Here is a 9,860-nt window from a genome sequence, read left to right as displayed (position 1 = left end):
TAGTTATTATAAACTAATGAGCATTGAGGTCTGAAGGTTAGATCGGAAGGTTGAGAGTTAGAACTAACTTCAATTAATTTCCAGGGCAATTTTAGACCAGATATTTCAGTTTTGAATGCCTTGGATCATTCATGCATGAAACAAATCTCAAACCACTTACCTTTCTCCATAGGGTGCCAAGAGGTTCATTTAATTAACAGTTATAAATCACTATTACATCTTTCTGAAATAGCATATTGTAATGTAATTAGTAAAATAGATTTGATATTGAATGTTTTCAAATTTTTTTAAATACTTCATCATTAAAAGACTTTGCATGAAAATTGACTTTGCAGCAAAATTTTGGAGTCTTCTCATTCTCATGAGTGATTTTTTTCTTGACCAGACGCTGAAATACTTTTTTGCTACAGGAGAAATTCTCTTCCACTGTGCATCTAAGATTTTAGGTTTCTTTACTTTGGGTATCCCTTGCATTGATAAAGATTATAACACCATAATAATTCAATCCAAAGTCTTCAAGAATGGCTATGCCCAAAAACTTAATCAAGTGGCACCCAACCTGTTGATGATCTTCTTTGAAATTAGGTAGAATAATTCTGGGACAATAGAAAAATACTCTTCAACATGTGTAAAAAAAATACTCAAGTCAACAACAAAAGTAAAAACAGTATCAGTGGAAAGAATACATCTTGTACTCTTTTAAAGAGAAATTCATGAGTAACAAAAGCCATAAAGAAAAAAAATACAGAATCTGGTGAGTCTCTTCTCCTGTTGGGTGCAATTACAGAATGTTGTCATGTGTTAGATTGGAGAACCTTCTACAGAGATGGATATGAGTCAGGGGCCCTTGTTGAGTAATCTATGACTTGTTGGAAGGGGAATGATGGTGAGGGAGGCATGCTGAACTCTTTGCAATGCTCCACAATGACTGAGGTTTATTAAAAATAATTTGTTACTAAGAATCCAAGATGTGGATTTTGGGTAGAATACACACATAAATATGCACACGCACACACACACACACACACACACACACAATCTATTGTGGTGTGTGTGTGTGTGTGCGCGCATTCTTTTGACCTTTCTCATTTGTCAAATTTTGTGCTTCTACTGGATTTCCACAAGGTTAAGATTGAGGCAGAACATTACTACCAACCTTCCTAGGAGCAATGCTGTTTTGTTTTTTTTTTTGTTTTTTTTTTTGCGGGGCAATGGGGGTTAAGTGACTTGCCCAGGGTCACACAGCTAGTAAGTGTCAAGTGTCTGAGGTCGGACTTGAACTCAGGTACTCCTGAATCCAGGGCCGGTGCTTTATCCACTGCGCCACCTAGCCGCCCCCACAATGCTGTTTTACCAAAGAAAAATAGGATTGCCCCAATGTTCATGAGACTGGGGATGCTAGACCTTATAGTTCTGCCTGCCTTCTGCCTTTCTGTTTCATTTTCCCCAAGGCCATTTTCTCCTAATGCTCCCAGTAAACATTCTATCGTTTTTTAAATTACTTTGTATTTACTTGTGGACACATGGTATCCCCCAATAGTCAGGGGTTGTTTTGCTTCATTTTTCTTTGTATCTTCATCTCCTGTGGGGCCTTGTACATAGTGGGTTAATTCTAAATATCATTTGAATGAATAAATGACATACAGCTTTTTCTATATATTCCAAACTCATACATACATTTCCAAAGATAAGTTATTTCATTTTATAAGCATGGTACAGTATGCAAAGATTAATGGCTTTAGATACTGATAAGAGGTAGACTCCTGGTTTAATCAGAACATTAATTTGTAGATAATTTCATGTTATTTTTGTCAAAATATAATCTATCTATGACTTATGGTCAATAAAGGATGGCATTCCTGACATGGAACAGTCATTTTGTAAAGGTTCAGAGGATGAAGACAGAAGTATATTCATGGGTAAGAACTAGCACACCAGTTGGACTGTGAAAAAGAAATTTGAAAGGAAACAATATGAAATAGGACTATAGAGATAAGTGAGATCCAGATTAGGGAGGGTTTAGGCAGGATGAGTATTTTGCCTCTTATCTTAGAGAAAATATGTAGTTACTGAAGATTTTTGAGTTGGGGCAGAGGGAGGTGACATAATAAGATCTGGATTTTTTTAATGTATCAATTTATCAGTGATGTAGAATATTGATTAGAGAAAGAAAAAAACAACCAATAATTCAGTGAGACCAATTCAGAGGCTGGAAAGTAGCCTTGTTTTTAGTTGTGTCCTACTCTTCATGACTTTCTTTGGGGTTTTCCTGGTAAAGATACCAGAGTGGTTTGCCATTTCCTTATCCAGTTCATTTTACAGATGAAGAAACTGTGGCAAAAGGGTTGAGACTTGCCCAAGGTGACACAGGTAGTAGTAAGATTCTGAGCTCAGATTTGAACTCTGAAAGATGAGACTTCCTGACTCTATTCCTAACACTCTATCCATTGCACCACATAGCTGCCCAAGAGTAGTCTCGGTGAGAGCTAATAAGAAACAGGATGGGGGTGGGGGGGTGGGAGAGCTAGGTGGTGCAGTGGATAAAGCACTGGTCCTAGATTCAGGAGTACCTGAGTTCAAATCCAGCCTCAGACACTTGATACTTACTAGTTGTGTGACCCTGAGCAAGTCACTTAACCCCCATTGCTCCACAAATAAAAAAGAAGAAGAAGAAAAGAAAAGAAACAGGACCAGTGTAGAGCCTGTGAGAGGAGAGAAGCACAAGACAAATTTGAGAGACATTGGGGAAGTAGGATTAAGAATTCTTGGCAACTGATTCACTATGAAGGTTGAAGATGAGTCAACCATAGCTCCAGGTTTGGTGAATCTCAATATCTAGAAAACATCAGAGTATGTACACACACACACACACACACACACACACACACACACACACACATGCAATATTCTGAATCCTCTAATAATAAAAAGCATTTATATAATGGTTTAAAGTTTGCAAAGCATTTTACACATATAATCTCACTTGATTCGCACAACAAACTTGTTCTTTCCAACACTGTCATTCCTTGGAATATAATTTCCTTTGGCAAAGAAACTATCATCTATGTGGCCTAATACCAACAAGTAATGTTGCAAGTTTTGCCAATTTGCATTATGTGCTAGGAATTTGATACTTTTAGGAATTTTCCCTATGCTATGAAACACAAGGCTAGTTGCTCTTTAATAGGTTTGCTCAGAAGCCACTTTTCATTCATTAAATACCTGAGCCAATGGTCTAAGTAAAAACCATGTAGCAATTTGGCCTACAAGCTGAGGTTTGCCCTTGGGATGGCTGATCACATGGAAATGACTGCAGGATATAATGTGTCTTTGTTTGTATGTGTTTGTTTGTGAAAGGTCTATTACTGTAGCATATGCCAGTAATGCCTATTTTGTGGGGAAAGTATATAATGGATTCCAGGCCTTAAAAAAGCAGATGGTGCAAACTTGGCTTTATTTCGGTTTGCTTAGAGGTAATTTGCAAATTAAAAGACTAACCTGAATGCACCTTTTAGGGAAAGTGAGTTGTATCACTATATTAACCAAACAGAAAATTTCTCTATGATATCTAGATATTTCACTAACTTTCAGTTTTGATAAAAAAGAATACTCAAAAGACAACCAGATTATGTTACCAGAGGGATGTTTTTGTTAGTTTGATGGGTTTGATATCTGGTGTCATATGACCTGCATTAACAATGAGGCTTCTTAGATTAGAATCCCACAATAAATTATATTATGAGGATTTAGGTAAGATGAAGACATTAATATAACTTATAAAATGGTTGTACTAGTTGAAAAATGGGGTGAATGCACATATCATATTCATTCTCTACTTTCCTAATAGACTAATGAACATTTTGGTCTGAATTGTTAAAAAAAAGTTGTTATTACTTCATTTATTACACAAATATTCACTGAGCTTTGATGGAGTGTAAAGTACTCTGTTGTGGGAGGGATAGCCTTTTCATCATTGAGGGGCTTACAACCTTTTGTTGTTCAGTAGTTTCAGTCATGTCCAACTCTTTGTGACCCTATTTGGGGTTTTCATGGCAAAGATACTGGAGGGGTTAGCCATTTCTTTCTCTACCTTATGTTAGCGATGAGAAAATTGAGGCAAACAGGGTGAAGTGACTTGCTCAGGGTCACACAGCTAATAAGTGTCTGAGGCCATATTTGATCTCAGGTATTCCTGACTCCAGTCTTGGTGATGTATCTATCCACTGTGCAACCTAGTTCAAGTTAATATAATCTATGTTCCTTGATCAACTTTAAATGAGTTGATTCTAAGCTCATTAAGAAAGTTAAATGGTCTTTGCTTAATTTTCTCTCACCTCAGTTGTAGGCATCAGTCAGTGATTGCACTAAATAAGTTCTGAGGCCCCTTCTACTTTCATAAGCTTATGATTTTACATATGTTATTGAATTGCCTCAGAACTTTCCCTGATTTCAAAAAGAGGTTCAAATCCAAAAAACTTAAGTGGCCTTGTTTTTGAGGACACAGTATTTGTCTGATATGAGCTCAGCCTAAAAAGAGTCAGTCCAAAAGAGACTGGATTGAGAGACCTTTAAAATCTGACTAAAGTTCTTTGTTTGCCAAAATTCTTTAGTATGGCTCTGTGTGTCTCTCTCTCTATCACATTCTTTCAGAAAAAAACTTTTTGGAAGGAAAGAAGGAATTAAACATTTTATTTCCCACTGTGGGTCAGGAACTGTGCTAAGTGCCTTATAAAAATCTCATCTAATCTTCACCAAAAAAAAAAAAATGCCAGGTAGGTATTATTTTTAGCTTCATTTTACAGTTGAAGAAACCAAGGGAGTCATATGGGAAGTGACTTGACTTAAGGGTCATAGAGCTAGTAAGATTCAGGACAGATTTGAACTCAGATCATTCTGCAGGTCCAAAGCTCTATCCACTACATCACCTACCTTCCTCAGAGGTCAGTAACATATTGTTTCTTTCTCTGTGTGGCTTTTCACCATAGTAAAAACAATACTTTAAAGTACTGCTACATCAAGGAAATATAAACAAGTATTAGTTCCTATGTATTAGGGGGAGAGGAGGATAAAGGTCCTCTTACTCAAACAAGTTGTCACTTTAAGTAACATCTATGTAAGCAAATATCCTAAACATAGGCATTCAATAATTATGTGTTTAAGTTCATTAGTTGGAATTTCCTTCCCTCTATCTCACCTCTACTGCTTATCTTCCAATCCTTCTTCAGTTCTGAGATAAAATATGAGTGTGATTTTAACGATGTTGTAAATAAGCCTAAAAAATTCCATTGACTTCGTATAGGAAAAAAAAAAAAACATTGTGGAATTTCACCTTCCAAATGGAATACCTGTTATTGTCCTTCCCAGTACATCTTCTTTAGAGGAATAATACATTCAGTTTTTTGTGTATAGAGTCATGCTTCAGACTTATTTGCCCCTTGTTTTAAAGCCCTGTGCAAAGTAATGAGTTCTTGGAAGAAAGACTAGAGGACCTCCCAAATAACCAAAAAAGGAACAGATAATATCTCTTATGAGCCCTTATGGGAGAAAATTGTTTATTAATGATGGAAGCAAAGGATCTTCACTTGAGGATTAATCCTCCACCTGTATATAACAGAAGCATATTCTGCATATGAAATGAAACATAAACTGGGCTAGACTCAGTGGAGTAAATCTTGTATAACACAGAAACATCAATACTGGTGATGTGTGTGTGTGTGTGTGTGTGTGTGTGTGTGTGTGTGTGTGTGTGTTTTTAATCTCATTAGCACCTTATCTCATGGAGCACTTAAAGGTAATCAGCAAAGGAGGGGGGTATTCCAATACAATTAGTGGCTGTTAAATTTAGAGAAAATTACCAGGGCTACCTCTGTTTCTAATCCATAGTCAACCTTGAGTCACACACTGGGGCTGAATGTTTTTAAAGGGCTGGTTCATTAAGGAGCAATCCCGATGGGTATAGTTTTCCATGTTAAGATAAGAGCTCACTATTTTTTGCCTCCAGGCAACACGGTGGGCCATAAAGGCAGTCTTTTCCTGAACCACACAGTTGGATGGGTTTCTCATTTTCCTTTAACACCTAGAAGATAAGGGTTTACACTTGTTATCAAGCATTTGTGTAGTTTGGTGTGTTTCTTAGGTGGTCTGCAATTATTTTCCTGTGCTTTTCCTTACAACAGTATAATGAGGTGGATGAGTACCATAATCTCTATTGAACAAGTGATAAAACAATATAGAACAATAAAATTTGAATCAAAAGCTTTTGAGTTGTCTGAAATCATATATGGGAAAGATTTACAAAACATTTGACTTAGTAATTCTGATGCAGACTCAGAGTCTTAAGAGCAAGTAAGGTCTCTCATCTCTTTAGATCTTGGTTTCTATAAAATGACAGGCTTGGAGAAGATGGCCCCTGAGGTCCCTTTCAGCTATAGAGCATTGATTCTATGAACCTGCAAAAAGGACAGAGAAAAGAAACAATATGTTGAATTCAATTCCTTTGAAACACAGTGGGTGTGAAAAAGGTGACACCTTCTTTTCTTTACCCCCTTCCCACAAGAGCAAAAAACTCTAGGGTCACTTTATGAGAAATTCATGTTTTGTTTTGTTTTTTCAATTTCCATTCAACTTGTACTGCCTATCTCCATTCTTAGACTTTGAGGTTTGGACTTTCAAGAGGGTTGGCTACCTGTTAATTATTCAAAAAATGTTCACTTATTTGTGGCTTAGGTAGATCCATGCTTCCTCACTTCTTCATTTTCCTTTTCAGTGTTCTTGGGTAATTTAGCTATTTCATTTCCTCTCTCTCTCTCTCTGTCTCTGTCTGTCTCTGTCTGTCTCTGTCTGTCTGTCTGTCTGTCTGTCTGTCTGTCTCTCTCTCTCTCTCTCTCTCTTTCCTTTATGATCAACTACAAGTTATATGCTGATTGTGATGTTTAAAATATAAATGTGGGTCCTAACAACCCCTCCCCAGTTTTGGGGGGGAAGCTGGCTAAAATCACTGATATATTCAGCAAGAGTTTAGGCTTATAAGGATTTATTAAAGTGGATTAGCAGTTAGTGAAGAGAGAGTTGGTATAGCCAGAGAGAAACCCTTGCTTTTCCTAGCAGTCCATGTGAAGTCCCTCACCATGCCAAAGTCCTAGACAGAAAGGGGGGCCCTCCTATTTTCTGTCTCCTACCACCAAGCCAGTTCCAGGCCAAAAGAGGAAGATCCAGAGAGCCAGCATCTGCTTCCTACTTCCTGTCTCCCTCCCCAAAAGGAGAAGTCCTTCAAGCTGAGGGTTGTCTCCTGCTGACATCAGTAGTCCACAGCCTCTGAGAACAACACCCCACTCAGGGCCAGTCAGGCATGGTCTCTATTTAATCATTCCTAAGTAGGTACTCAGTCAGTTTCTCAGTCTCACCCAATTCAAACAATTCTAAATCAATCTTCAGGTAGAGCCCTTTGGTGTCTGCCAAATCCCATTATTTTATCACATGAGGAAAAAAAATTCAATAATATATCAGCTAATCCCTACTGCATATTGGCCATAAAGGAAAATATTTGGCAAGAAATGTTATTGAAATGAATAACTGACTTAAGTAAGTGTGGTGGTTATCTCTGTATTTATTGCATCTGTGTTATCCAAGATGATCATCTAGAGAAGATGGATGTCCAAAATTGACTTATCTTTCCTTTAAATCCAAGATCTCCCCCTAACCTCTTTATTACTATTAATAAAAATATTTTGTTCATTTGCCCCATTTTTTCAGTCTCAGAATCATCCTTAACTCTTTATTCTTTCTCACTGTTCCTCTATATCCAGTTAGTTGCCGTATCTTTGCTTTAGAGTTTGACACAACTATGACTAAGATAATGATGCTGATGATAGGTAACATTCACATAGAGCCTTTTTGTTTTTGTTTTGGTGAGGCAATTAGGGGTAAGTGACTTGCCCAGGGTCACACAGCTAGTAAGTGCCAAGTGTCTGAGGCTGGATTTGAACTCAGGTCTTCCTGAATCCCGGGCTTTATCCACACATAGAGTTTTTAAGCTTTTCAAAGCACTTTTCATATATTATTTCATTTTATCCTTGCAACAACACTTCAAGGTAGGTGTTGTTTTACAGATGAGGAAACTGACAGTCAGAGTGATTAAGTGACTTACTTATTCATAGTCACATAGCTATGTGTTTCAGACAGGATTTCAATTCACATCCCCTGGTACTTGGCACAATGTCTGAAAAATAGTAGATACCTAATAAATACTTGTTGACTTCACTTGACTTCCTGACTGTAAGTTTAATTCTCTATCTTCTGTGCTTCCTAGGTGCTTCCTTCAATAGCTCCATAGTCTTTTGTTATCCTGTTACCATTACATAGTAGTGATCGTTGGGTCTCAATTCCTGGAGATTCCCATGGGGACTCAATTCCTAGGAAAACTTGGGTTCTTCACATTAATTTCTCACAAAACCTTTGAACTTATTCAAGGATGCTATGTAAGCATTTAGAAATGATTACTATGAGTTAGTATGACATAAGTAACAAAAATTTCTAGGTTAACCTTCCACCCACCCCCAAAAAACACACAACAACAACAAATCATTGTTGCTAGACTGGTAGATAAGTAGAATCCCAGAAATACAGCTTATCCAAATTTCAGCTAGTAATTTAGCAAACTCTGATGTTATTCTTGTGGGAAAAGGAGAGGCATGGTTTAGATAATCATGCAATCAGGTTCATTAATAACTGGTTGAATCCCTAGACATAAAAGGCAATTATTGAGGGATAGCCTCCCTTCCCTTCCCTTCCCTTCCCTTCCCTTCCCTTCCCTTCCCTTCCCTTCCCTTCCCTTCCCTTCCCTTCCCTTCCCTTCCCTTCCCTTCCCTTCCTTCCCTTCCCTTCCCTTCCCTTCCCTTCCCTTCCCTTCCCTTCCCTTCCCTTCCCTTCCCTTCCCTTCCCTTCCCTTCCCTTCCCTTCCCTTCCCTTCCCTTCCCTTCCCTTCCCTTCCCTTCCCTTCCCTTCCCTTCCCTTCCCTTCCCTTCCCTTCCCTTCCCTTCCCTTCCCTTCCCTTCCCTTCCCTTCCCTTCCCTTCCCTTCCCTTCCCTTCCCTTCCCTTCCCTTCCCTTCCCTTCCCTTCCCTTCCTTCCCTTCCCTTCCCTTCCCTTCCCTTCCCTTCCCTTCCCTTCCCTTCCCTTCCCTTCCCTTCCCTTCCCTTCCCTTCCCTTCCCTTCCCTTCCCTTCCCTTCCCTTCCCTTCCCTTCCCTTCCCTTCCCTTCCCTTCCCTTCCCTTCCCTTCCCTTCCCTTCCCTTCCCTTCCCTTCCCTTCCCTTCCCTTCCCTTCCCTTCCCTTCCCTTCCCTTCCCTTCCCTTCCCTTCCCTTCCCTTCCCTTCCCTTCCCTTCCCTTCCCTTCCCTTCCCTTCCCTTCCCTTCCCTTCCCTTCCCTTCCCTTCCCTTCCCTTCCCTTCCCTTCCCTTCCCTTCCCTTCCCTTCCCTTCCCTTCCCTTCCCTTCCCTTCCCTTCCCTTCCCTTCCCTTCCCTTCCCTTCCCTTCCCTTCCCTTCCCTTCCCTTCCCTTCCTTCCCTTCCCTTCCCTTCCCTTCCCTTCCCTTCCCTTCCCTTCCCTTCCCTTCCCTTCCCTTCCCTTCCCTTCCCTTCCCTTCCCTTCCCTTCCCTTCCCTTCCCTTCCCTTCCCTTCCCTTCCCTTCCCTTCCCTTCCCTTCCCTTCCCTTCCCTTCCCTTCCCTTCCCTTCCCTTCCCTTCCCTTCCCTTCCCTTCCCTTCCCTTCCCTTCCCTTCCCTTCCCTTCCCTTCCCTTCCCTTCCCTTCCCTTCCCTTCCCTTCCCTTCCCTTCCCTTCCCTTCCCTTCCCTTCCCTTCCCTT

Source organism: Dromiciops gliroides, chromosome 5 (assembly GCF_019393635.1).
Source record: "Dromiciops gliroides isolate mDroGli1 chromosome 5, mDroGli1.pri, whole genome shotgun sequence".
NCBI lineage: Eukaryota > Metazoa > Chordata > Mammalia > Microbiotheria > Microbiotheriidae > Dromiciops > Dromiciops gliroides.
This window is presented reverse-complemented; position numbering follows the sequence as displayed.